This window comes from Mesoplodon bidens (assembly GCF_964165515.1).
Source record: "Mesoplodon bidens genome assembly, chromosome: X".
NCBI classification, from domain to species: domain Eukaryota; kingdom Metazoa; phylum Chordata; class Mammalia; order Artiodactyla; family Ziphiidae; genus Mesoplodon; species Mesoplodon bidens.
Window position 1 is genome coordinate 135,734,793 of NC_138163.1, and position 12,923 is coordinate 135,747,715.

Genomic DNA, 12,923 nt, shown 5'->3' on the forward strand with positions numbered 1-12,923 from the left:
AAGAGTATTAAACATTAGACATCATCTATAAATTCAATTAAGTTGAGCTATAAGTTCACATGTTACAAGACATAACCAGACCTGGACTGGTTAGTGATCAAACAGGGCTCTTTAATCATCAACCCAATATATGAAGGGAACACTTTCCTATCCAGACACCTCAAATCAACAGGTTCTCCTTCATCCACTGGAGACAGAAAAAAAAAAAAAAAACCACAAACCACAACACTGAAAAGGAATTAGTTCTTCTTGAAACACAAACACAAGCTCCTCCCACCAAGTTCTCAATTATTTGTCTCATATGACATTACAAATAAACTGTTTGAGCTTTACTGAAAATTTTGAGTTTCAAAAGAAGGTACACTTGAAAAAGAAAATGGCAAAAGTAACAATTATTCCTAATGTATACTTAAAATAAGAAAAGCTATTTATTTTGTTTTGTCATATAAAGATGTGAAGCTTAGAAAAAAAACCCACACAGTGAAAGATTACACTAAAAAGATAGTTCCTTCTTAGAAGAAAACTTAGCAGCAAATCTGCATGACCTTAGATAAGGTATTGATCTCTTATATATAATGCCAAAAGAACAAGTGTTAAGAAGAAAAAGAGATAAACTGGACTATAACAAAGGACATTATTTACAGAGTGCAAAGAGAACACACAGAAGAAAATGTTTAAGTTATGTGATTTGATAAAGGACTTGTACCTGAATATATCAAGAACATTTACAAAACAATAATAAAGACAAATAACCCAAATGAAAAAGAAGCAAAGGCCTTGAACAGACATTTCTCCAAAGATAGGCAAATTGGTAGTAAGCACATCATCAGTAATCAAAGAAATGCAACTCAAAAACATGACAAAATACGACTTCACGTGTTGCTGAAAACGTGGAGAAAATGGAACCCTTATACCTTACTGTAGGAATAGAAAATGTACCATATATTTTACCATGGTAAGAAAACAAAAACAAAAGCAAGGCAAATGACTTAGTGATTTTTTGGGGGGACCCATGATGAGCTGATAGATAATAAAAATGCTGCTCAGTATTTGTTCAGAATAAGGCAATGTCAAGTTTGCACTGATTAAAGAACTGAAGGAATCAATAGCAGAATAACTGAGGCAGAAGAACGGATAAGTGATCTGGAAGACAGGATGGTGGAATTCACTGCTGCAGAACAGAATAAAAAAAAATAAATGAAAAGAAATAAACACAGCCTAAGAGACCTCTGGGACAACATTAAATGCAACAACATTCGCATCATTCGGTCCCAGAAATAGAAGAGAAAGGACCGGAGAAAATAGGTGAAGAGATTATAGTTGAAAACTTCCCTAACACGGGAAAGGAAAGAGCAACCCAAGCCCAGGAAGTGCAGAGAGTCCCACACAGGATAAACCCAAGGAGAAGCATGCGGAGACACACAGTAATCAAATTGGCAAAAATTAAAGACAAAGAAAAATTGCTGAAAGCAGCAAGGGAAAAACGACAAAGAACATACAAGGGTACTCCCATAAGGTTAACAGCTGATTTCTCAGCAGAAACTCTACAAGCCAGAAGGGAGTGGCATGATATACTTAAAGTGATGAAAGAGAAGAACCTACAACCAAGATTACTCTACCTGGCAAGGATCTCATTCAGATTCGATGGAGAAATCGAAAGCTTACCAGACAAGAAAAAGCTAAGAGAATTCAGCAACACCAGCTCTACAACAAATACTAAAGGAACTTCTCTAAGTGGGAAACACAAGAGAAGGACCTACAAAAACAAACCCAAAACAATTAAGAAAATGGTAATAGGAACATACATATCGATAATTACCTTAAACATGAAAGGATTAAATGCTCCAACCAAAAGACACAGGCTTGCTGGTTGGATACAAAACAAGACCCATACATATGCTGTCTACAAAAGACCCACTTCAGACCTGGGGACACATACAGACTGAAATTGAGGGGATGGAAAAACCTATTCCATGCAAATGGAAATCAAAAGAAAGCTGGAGTACCAATACTCCTATCAGATAAACTAGACTATAAAATAAAGAATGTTACAAGAGACAAGGAAGGACATTACATAATGATCAAGGGATCAATACAAGAAGAAGATATAACAATTATAAATATATATGCACCCAACATAGGAGCACCTCAATACATAAGGCAACTGCTAACAGATATAAAAGAGGAAATTGACAATAACACAATTAATAGTGGGGGACTTTAACACCTCACTTACACCAATTGACATAAATTGAAGAAATCATATCAAGCATCTTTTCTGATCACAACACTATGAGATCAGAAATCAACTACAGGGAAAAAAACGTGAAAAACACAAACACATGGAGGCTAAACAATACGTTACTAAATAACCAAGAGATCACTTAAGAAATCAAAAAATACCTACAGACAAATGACAATGAAAACACGACTATCCAAAACCTATGGGATGTGGCAAAAGCAGTTCTAAGAGGCAAGTTTATAGCTATACTAGCCTACCTCAAGAAACCAGAAAATCTCCAATAAACAATATAACCTTACACCTAAAGGAATCAGAGAAAGAAGAACAAACAAAACCCAAAGTTAGCAGAAGGAAATAAACAATAAAGGTCAGAGCAGAAATAAATGAAATAGAACCAGAGAAAAGAATAGCAAGGATCAATAAAACTAAAAGCTGGTTCTTTGAGAAGATAAATAAAATTGATAAACCATTAGCCAGACTCATCAAGAAAAACAGAGGACTCAAATCCATAAAATTAGAAATGAAAAAAGAGAAGTTACAACAGACACCATAGAAATACAAAGCATCCTAAGAGATGATTACAAGCAACTCTATGCCAATAAAATGGACAACCTGGAGGAAATGGACAAATTCTTAGAAAGGTACAACCTTCCAAGATTGAAACAGGAAGAAACAGAAAATATGAACACACCAATCACAAGTAATGAAATTGAAACTCTGATTAAAAATCTCTCAACACGGGCCTCCTTGGTGGCGCAGTGGTTGGGAGTCCGCCTGCTGATGCACAGGATACAGGTTCATGCCCCGGTCCGGGAGGATCCCGTATGCCGCGGAGCGGCTGGGCCCGTGAGCCATGGCCGCTGAGCCTGCGCGTCCGGAGCCTGTGCTCCGCAACGGGAGAGGCCACAACAGTGAGAGGCCTGCGTACTGCAAAACAAACAAACAAACAAAAAAATCTCTCAACAAACAAAGGCCAGGACCAGATGGCTTCACAGGTGAATTTTATCAAACATTTAGAGAAGAGCTAACACCCATCCTTCTCAAACTGTTCCAAAACAATGCAGAGGAAGAAACACTCCCAAACTCATTCTATGAGGCCACCATCACCCTTATACAAAAACCAGACAAATATACTACAAAAAAAGAAAATTACAGGCCAATATCACTGATGAATACAGATGCAAAAACCCTCAACAAAATACTAGCAAACAGAATCCAACAACACATTAAAAGGATCATACAGGAATTAAAGCTCCACAATCAACTTGATGTACCCTCCATCTGTGGAATACATGAATAGACAACGAATCATCCCAAATTGAGGAGCCAGGAGTCAGTGCTGTGCCTCTGACATAGGAGAGCCAACTTCAGGACACTGGTCCACAAGAGACCTCCCAGCTCCACATAATATCAAACGGCAAAAATCTTCCAGAGATCTCCATCTCAACACCAGCACCCAGCTTCACTCAACGACCAGCAAGCTACAGTGCTGGTCACCCTATGCCAAACAACTAGCAAGACAGGAACACAACGCCACCCATTAGCAGAGAGGCTGTCTAAAATCATAAAAAGTCTACAGACACCCCAAAACACACCACCAGACATGGACCTGCCTAACAGAAAGACAAGATCCGGCCTCATCCACCAGAACACAGGCACTAGTCCCCTCCACCAGGAAGCCTACACAACCCACTAAACTAACCTTAGGTACTGGGGACAGACACCAAAAACAACGGGAACTACGAACCTGCAGCCTGCAAAAAGGAGACCCGAAACACAGTAAGATAAGCAAAATGAGAAGACAGAAAAACACACAGCAGGAGAAGGAGCAAGATAAAAAACCCACCAGACTTAACAAATGAAGAGGAAATAGGCAGTTTACATGAAAAAGAATTCAGAATAATGATAGTAAAGATGATCCAAAATCTTGGAAATAGAATAGATAAAATGCAAGAAACCGTTAACAAGGACCTAGAAGACCTAAAGATGAATCAAGCAATGATTAGAAACACAATAAATGAAATGAAAAGTACTCTAGATGGGATCAATAGCAGAATAACTGAGGCAGAAGAATGGTTAAGTGACGTGGAATATAAAATAGTGGAAATAACTACTGCAGAGCACAAGAAAGAAAAAAGAATGAGAAGAACTGAGGACAGTCTCAGAGACCTCTGGGACAACATTAAATGCACCAACATTCAAATTATAGGGTTTCCAGAAGAAGAAGAGAAAAAGAAAGGGACTGAGAAAATATTTGAAGAGATTATAGTTGAAAACTTCCCTAATATGGGAAAGGAAATAGTTAATCAAGTCCAGGAGACACAGAGAGTCCGATAAAGGATAAATCCAAGGAGAAATACGCCAAGACACATATTAATCAAACTGTCAAAAATTAAATACAAAGAAAACATATTAAAAGCAGCAAGGGAAAAAAAACAAATAACACACAAGGGAATACCCATAAGGTTAACAGCTGATCTTTCAGCAGAAACTCTGCAAGCCAAAAGGGACTGGCAGGACATATTTAAAGTGATGAAGGAGAAAAACCTGCAACCAAGATTACTCTACCCAGCAAGGATCTCATTCAGATTTGATGAAGAAATTAAAACGTTTACAGACAAGTAAAAGCTGAGAGAGTTCAGCACCACCAAACCAGCTTTACAACAAATGCTAAAGGAACTTCTCTAGGCAAGAAACACAACAGAAGGAAAAGATCTACAATAACGAACCCAAAACAATTAAGAAAATGGGAATAGGAACATACATATCGATAATTACCTTAAATGTAAATGGACTAAATGCTCCCACCAAAAGACACAGATTGGCTGAATGGATACAAAAACAAGACCCATATATATGCTGTCTACAAGAGACCCACTTCAGACCTAGAGACACATACAGACTGAAAGTAAGGGGATGGAAAAAGATATTCCAGGCAAATGGAAATCAAAAGAAAGCTGGAGTAGCAATTCTCATATCAGAAAAAATAGACTTTAATATATAGACTACTAGAAGAGACAAAGAAGGACACTACATAATGATCAAGGGATCGATCCAAGAAGAAGATATAACAATTGTAAATATTTATGCACCCAACGTAGGAACACCTCAATACATAAGGCAAATACTAACAGCCATAAAAGGGGAGATCGACAGTAACACATTCATAGAAGGGGACTTTAACACCCCACTTTCCCCAATGGAAAGATCATCCAAAACGAAAATAAATAAGGAAACAGAAGCTGTTAATGATACATTAAACAAGATGGACTTAACTGATATTTATAGGACATTCCATCCAAAAACAACAGAATACACATTTTTCTCAAGTGCTCATGGAACATTCTCCAGGACAGATCATATCTTGGGTCACAAATCAAGCCTTGGTAAATTTAAGAAAATTGAAATTGTATCAAGTATCTTTTCCGACCACAATGCTATGAGACTAGACATCAATTACAGGAAAATATCTGTAAAAAATAAAAACACATGGAGGCTAAACAATACACTACTCAATAACTAAGTGATCACTGAAGAAATCAGAGGAAATCAGAAAATACCTAGAAACAAATGACAATGGAGACATGATGACCCAAAACCTATGGGATGCAGCAAAAGCAGTTCTAAGAGGGAAGTTTATAGCAATACAATCGTACCTTAAGAAACAGGAAACATCTCGATACAGGAAACAGGAAACAGCTCGGTGCTTTGTGACCGCCTGGAGGGGTGGGATAGGGAGGGTGGGAGGGAGACGCAAGAGGGAGGGGATATGGGGACATATGTATATGTATAACTGATTCACTTTGTTATAAAGCAGAAACTAACACACCATTGTTAAGCAATTATACTCCAATAAAGATGTAAAAAAAAAAAAAAGCAGCAAGGGAAAAGCAACAAATAACATACAAGGGAATCGCCATAAAAAAAAAAAAAAAAGAAAAAAGGATCATACACCATGATCAAGCAGGGCTTATCCCAGGGATGCAAGGATTCTTCAATATACACAAATCAATCAATGTGATACACCATATTCACAAACTGAAGAATTAAAACCATATGATCATCTCAATAGAGGCAGAAAAAGCTTTTGACAAAATTGAACACCCATGTATGATATAAACTCTCCAGAAAGTGGGCACAGAGGGAACCTACCTCAACATAATAAAGGCTATGTGTGACAAACCCACAGCAAATATCATTCTCAATTGTGAAAAACTGAAAGCATTTCCTCTATGATCAGGAAAAAGACAAGGATGTGCACTCTCACCACTATTATTCAACATAGTTTTGGAAGTCCTAGCCACAGCAATCAGATAAGATAAAGAAATAAAAAGAATACAAATTGGAAAAGAAGGAGTAAAACTGTCACTGTTTACAGATGACATAATACTATACACAGAGAATCCTAAAGATGCTACCAGAAAACTATAGAGCTAATCAATTAATTTGGTAAAGTAGCAGGATATAGAATTAATGTACAGGAATCTCTTGCATTCCTATACACTAATGATGAAAAATCTGAAAGAGAAATTAAGGAAACAATCCCATTCAGCATTGCAACAAAAAGAATAAAATACCTAGGAATAAACCTACCTAAGGAGGTAAAAGACCTGTATGCAGAAAACTATAAGACATTGATGAAAGAAATCGAAGATAACACAAACAGATGGAGAGATATACCATGTTCTTGGATTAGGAGAATCAATATTGTGAAAATGACTATACTACCCAAAGCCATCTACAGATTCAGTGTAATCTGTATCAAATTACCAATGGCATTTTTTATAGAACTAAAACAAAAAAAATCTTAAAATTTGTATGGAGACATAAAAGAGTCTGAATAGCCAAAGCAATCTTGAGGGAAAATAAACGGAGCTGGAGGCATCAGACTCCCTGACTTCAGACTATACTACAAAGCTACAGTAATCAAGACAGTATGGTACTGGCACAAAAACAGAAACATAAATCAATGGAACAGGATAGAAATCCCAGAGATAAACCCACCGACCTCTGGTCAACCAATCTATGACAAAGGAGGCAAGGATATACAATGGAGAAAAGACACTCTCTTCAATAATTGGTGCTGGGAAAACTGGACAAGTACATGTAAAAGAATGAAATTACAACACTCCCTAACACTATACACAAAAATAAACTCAAAATGGATTCGACACCTAAATGTAAGACCAGCCACTATAAAACTCTTAGAGGAAAACATAGGAAGAACACTCTTTGACATAAATCACAGCAAGATAAGATATTTTTTGATTCACCTCCTAGAGTAATAGAAATAAAACCAAAAACAAACAAATGGAACTTAATGAAACTTAAAAGCTTTTGCACAGCAAAGGAAACCATAAACAAGACCAAAAGACAACCCTCAGACTGGGAGAAAATATTTGCAAATGAAGCAACTGACAAAGGATTAATCTCCAAAATTTATAAGCAGCTCATGCAGCTCAATAATAAAAAAACAAAAACCCAGTTCAAAAATGGACAGAAAGGGCTTCCCTGGTGGCACAGTGGTTGGGAATCTGCCTGCCAATTCAGGGGATGAGGGTTCGTGCCCCGGTCCAGGAAGATCCCACATGCCGCAGAGCGGCTGGGCCCGTGAGCCATGGCCGCTGGGCCTGCGCGTCTGGAGCCTGTGCCGCGCAACGGGAGGGGCCACAGCAGTGAGAGGCCCGCGTACCGCAAAAAAAAAAAAAAATGGACAGAAGACCTAAATAGACATTTCTCCAAAGATGGCCAAGAAGCACATGAAAAGCTGCTCAACATTACTAATTATTAGAGAAATGCAAATCAAAACTACAGTGAGGTATCACTTCACACCAGTTAGAATGGGCATCATCAGAAAATCTACCAACAAATCCTGGAGAGGGTGTGGAGAAAAGGGAACCCTCTTGTTGGTGGGAATGTAAATTGGTACAGCCACTATAAAAACAGTGTGGAGGTTCCTTAAAAAACTAAATATAGAGCTACCATATGATCCAGAAATCCCACTACTGGGCATATACCCAGAGAAGACCATAATTCAAAAAGACACATTCACCACAATGTTCACTGCAGCACTATTTACAATAGCCAGGACATGGAAGCAACCTAAATGCCCATCGACAGACGAATGGATAAAGAAGATGTGGTACGTATATACAATGGAATATTACTCAGCCATAAAAAGGAACGAAACGGAGTCATTTGTAAAGACGTGGATGGATCTAGAGACTGTCATACAGAGTGAAGTAAGTCAAAAAGAGAAAAATATCATATATTAACGCATATATGTGGAACCTAGAAAATGGTACAGATGAACTGGTTTGCAGGGCAGAAATAGAGACACAGATGTAGAGAAGAAATGTATGGACACCAAGGGGGGAAAGCGGCAGGGGGTGTTGGTGTTGGTGTGATAAATTGGGAGACTGGGATTGACATGGATACACTAATGTGTATAAAATGGATGACTAATAAGAACCTGTTACATAAAAAAGTAAATAAAGTAAAATGAAAAAAAAAAAAGAAAAAGAAAAGCAAGGCAAATGACTTTGAGTGATTTTTTTGGGGAGCCCATGTTAAGGTGACAGATATTAATGATGCTGCTCAGTATTTGTTCAGAATAAAGCAATATCAAGTTTGCAGTGATTAAAGACCTTGCCTCTAATTAGATAGTCTGCATTAAACAATTACGAATGAAAATATTCTCAAATAAGCTGAGAAAACACTAATACAAACAGTAAAATCTGATAAAATTATCATGGTAATGGTGTATGTGGAAGAGAAAAAGACTTAGGAAGAAAGACTTACAAAGCTTGTGAAAATGTAAGATGTTTAAATCCTATGGTCATTCATTGGATTATTCATGAGCAAGTAGTTTGTGGAAAACATTCAAATCTATTAATATGTTATTAACCAGCAGTGTCAACAGCGAACTCCATTTACTTTCATGGACTTAACAATATTTAGTTTATAAAGTTTTGCTGGAAACAGAATCAGGGTATTCTGACTTGCCCTACCACATAGCAGTTCAACGTTTTAGCAAAATAGTAATGTTTTATTGTGATTTTTAAAAGCTCAGGGTCAAGAATAAAATTTTTTTTGTGCAAGTAGAAATATTCTCAAACACTGGAATGGTTTAGGAGTTTAGATTTTGCTGCAGACTTGATGCTTCTTAATGAATTCAACCTACAACCACAAGGCAAAAGTGTTGAAAATACTGCAGTGAAGTTATTAAGATGCCAACTAACACTGTTTGATTCACAAGTAGTCAGCCTTTCACATCTACAGATCTAGCATCCAAGCGTTCCACCAAATGTGAATCAAAAATACTGAAAAATCAAGACACAACACAACCTAGAAGGTTCCAAAAAGCAAAAGTTGAATTGACCATGCACCATGTACTACACTGAAACCAAGCGAATTAAGCAATGTTTAAGTATACTCTGCTATAGCCTCCTAGCACTTCACAGACCCTGAATCTATCTCCTGCACTCATTGAGCACTGCTCACATCTTCTTTGTTTGCTGTTGTATGTACTGTTTCTCTTAAAAAATGGCTCTAAAGTGTAATTAACTGGTCAAAGCAATCTGTCACAGGCTAAGGAGTATAAAGTGCTACCTGTAAACAAGAAAATCAAAATCTTTGATCTTTTGACCTAAAGGCTGTAAAGTTAAGAGCAAGTTGAGCATTCACACAATAAAACAAAAAGCTGAAACTTGTGTTTGTGCTGCCCCTACAATGGCTAAAATAGTCTGTTTCATGATTATCTGTTTGCAATGAGTGGGAAAACATTAAGTGTGTGGCTATAGGATATGTTAGAGAACATATCCTATTCATGGTGAAATTATGACCAAAAAAGCATTTAGCCTCCAAGAGCACTGCTGTGAGGGGTTTTAGGAGAGCACGATGAAAGACTTTAAGGCTAGTAAGGGACAGCAGGATAGCTATATAAAGCACTACAGCCTCAAGAACTTAAGAGATCATGGGATAACTGGCACTGGCTGATGCTGAGGCAGCATCATTTCCAAAGGGGCTCAAGAAATCCATGGAAGAAAACAGCTACACTCAGAGCAAATCTTCCATTGTGATGAAAAAAGCTTGCTCTGGAAAAACGTGTCCAATAGTACCCACATCCATAAGAATGCCAAGTAGGCCCCAGAATTCAAGGCCTGGAAAGATCACATTACTATTGTGTTGTGTGGCAATGCAGCAGATCACATGATCAAGCCAGGCCTCCTCTCCTGAGTAAACAATCCCCAGCACTCAAGAATAAAAATAAAAAGTGCCTGCTTGTGCTCTGGCAACATAACAAGAAGGCCTGGGTGTCAGCTATCTCATCCTCGGAATGGCTCCACAAGTGTTTCATTCTTGAAGTGAAGAAATATTTCGATGAGAAGAATATGCCATTCAAGGTCCTCCGAACTGGCAATGCTCCCAGTCAACCCTAATCTAATCTCTCCGCTTCATGTGGAAATGATTGATGTTCCTGACTCTACCTCCACTGATCCTGACACTGGTATTAATTAATTAATTAATTAATTAATTAATTAATTAATTATGTATGTATGTATGTATGTATTTACTTACTTATTTATTTATTTATTTATTTATTTATTTATTTATTTATTTATTTATTTATGAATGACTGCGTTGGGTCTTCGTTGCTGAGCGCACGGGCTTTCTCCAGCTGCAGCGAGTGGGGGCTACTCTTTGTTGCGGTGCGCAGGCTTCTCATTATGGTGGCTTCCCTTGTTGTGGAGCACGGGCTTAGTTGCTCTGTGGCATGTGGGATCTTCCCGGACCATGGCTTGAACCTGTGTCCCCTGCACTGGCAGGTGGATTCTTAACCACTGCGCCACCAGGGAAGTCTCTGACATTAGTATTACTGATCTCCTCCCAAGTGTCAGAGTCTACAATTTGAACGCATTTCTCCCAACATAGATGATCTTTTTAACATATTATCAGAGGTTTGAGTTACCCTGGTGTTTCACAGCTTAGCAATAGTGCCACACATCTCAGTGCCGCACAACATGAGCACTGTAGGCAACCAAACAGCAATTGTTGTCAACACTGTGACCATCACATGAGGGTTAAAAGAGACAAAACCCACTATTTTGGTGAATGTCAACACAGTGTGTGTGAGTGTGTGTCTGTGTGTGTGTGCGATGTGTGCGGGGGTGAGTTTATATTTTCTCTTATTGATAATTAAATTTTCTGTACGTATTTCTGTTTTAAATATTCTATGTTATTCAATTATTTTTGTTTCAGGTCACTGAAAGAAAGCAATCTGTGTTTAAAGAAACGTTATGTTATTGTGTTTACTATGTAGTTAGGCCTACAATCTGTATGTACTGAACAAGCACAGACCTTTCTTGACATTATTCACTAAACAAAACAGTATAACAACCGTTCATATAGCATTTACACTGTATTAGGTACTACAAGTAAGGTAGAGATGATTTAAATTTACAGCAGATATATTGTCCAAACTCAAGCTACAGTTCCCATAGCACTTTCCAAATTGTGATGTAAGTGCAAAGGAAATCTCCATATTTCAAAATGCAGTTAACTGCGAAATTGAAGAGCTTCCTACCTAGCCTAAAATTCAAAGTGATTAAACTTCAGTGTAATGACATGATAAAAATCAAACATTGAGAAGAATACAGGAAATTCTATGAATGCCTTTTACAAATGATCAAGGAATAATGACCAGTAGTACCTGTTTGTGGAAAAACCATATCAAAGATTAAATATAAAATTTATATTTTAGAGATAAGCAGTAACAAATGAATATTTGCAACAGATTTGATGATATGGAACACAAACTTTGAACCCCAACAAAATACTATAACGCCCTAAAAAATACTGTGATTCTCATTAGTAGGCCCATATCATAAAAACTGCACTATATTATCATTTTTATAGTTTGAATTTTGCTAATAAACATTTTTGTGGAAATTTGCTTCCCCTTTCACATAAGTACCTACACAGCATCCTTGATTTTGCCCCTTATCCCACAAAGCCTAATACATTTGCTATCTAGCCTTTTTTTTTTTTTTTTGCTGTACGTGGACCTCTCACTGTTGCAGCCTCTCCCGTTGCGGAGCACAGGCTCCGGACGCGCAGGCTCAGCGGCCATGGCTCACAGGCCCAGCCGCTCCTCAGCACATGGGCTCTTCCCGCACCGGGGCACGAACCCATGTCCCCTGCATCGGCAGGCGGACTCTCAACCACTGCGCCACCAGGGAAGCCCGCTATCTAGTCTTTAATAGGAAAAGTTTTCCAATCTCTCTGCTAAAGAATGTTACTGGAGTAACTAGAGTAACTGGTGAATCTTGAATGAGGACAGTCAATTAGGTGATGAAAACATTTCAGTGCTTATTTTCTGGTTTACATATTTAATTTGCTATTAATAGCAGAATGTCCTTGGTTTGAAGAAAATCACAATACTATTTTGAAGGATGACAGAGCATCAGAGCAACTGCTCTCTTATGGTTTAAAAAAGAAAAAGTTCTTTGTTTTGTACTTCTTACTTTTCTGTAATTTTGAGATTTTCTCTGTAACAATACATGCATGGTTTTGCAAAACATGGGGTTTAGGGAAACAGAAATATCCTTTTAGTACAAATACTGCAAAATGTTCATAAAATGAAACCGAACTATAGGTAACAGAAAAAAAAAAAAAGTGA

General features: G+C 37.7%; 1 protein-coding gene across 5 annotated transcripts in view; it reads right to left on the minus strand.

Moving 5' to 3' along the window:
* Nucleotides 1-12,923, minus strand: part of LOC308608559 (ubiquitin carboxyl-terminal hydrolase 9X-like) — a 134,960-nt gene that overhangs the window by 59,740 nt on the left and 62,297 nt on the right. The window lies entirely within an intron of this gene.